This window comes from Trachymyrmex cornetzi, unplaced genomic scaffold, assembly GCF_001594075.2.
Source record: "Trachymyrmex cornetzi isolate Tcor2-1 unplaced genomic scaffold, Tcor1.1 scaffold439, whole genome shotgun sequence".
Classification (NCBI taxonomy): domain Eukaryota; kingdom Metazoa; phylum Arthropoda; class Insecta; order Hymenoptera; family Formicidae; genus Trachymyrmex; species Trachymyrmex cornetzi.
In genome coordinates this window covers 69,052-69,743 of record NW_017299168.1, presented here as the reverse complement: position 1 = coordinate 69,743, position 692 = coordinate 69,052, and positions in this window count along the sequence as shown.

Below are 692 nucleotides of genomic sequence, written 5' to 3'. Positions count from 1 at the left end.
CAAAGAAAACGCGAACAGGTATTAACCACAACGTAAGTAGTAGTACGTACGGTCAACGAATAATAATAATATAATAACATGACAAATTGAAGCGAAGATTGTGAACAATAATTTAATAGCAGAACGTTAATCTTCTCTCTAATCTTTCGTTTTTTTCAGCGCGTTAAACAGCAAAGGCGAGCTCATTTCGTCATTGTTTCTCTGTGAAAATCTATTTGAAGCTACAGAGTTAAAGCGATACAGTTTCAAGATGGATCATCTCTCAGATTACATCAAGAAATATAGTTCAACTATCTAGCTTAATGGATATATAATTGCGCCATTAGTCTGCATACGATTTTACACAATTTTAACTATCCGTTAGACGGTAAGATTGGTTTTTATCACTTAATGTAATAAGTCTAACATATATATTTTGAAGTGTTAGAAATTGAACCGCTTTACTCTATTTCATTAAAGATTTTTGTCTTAGTCTCGCAAATTAAACGATAAATCTGTGACGAGTTTCACAAGTTTTGAACTTTTCACAGAATTCATTGAAATAATTTCATACTCGCAGAACCAAAATTTCGAAACACGAAATATTGAAATTTAACCGAAACAAAATATTACGCACCAACAATACAGAAGGCGAAAGCATATTGCTCATCACTAAACATCCGACGCGACTAATAGCTACCTGACTATGATTA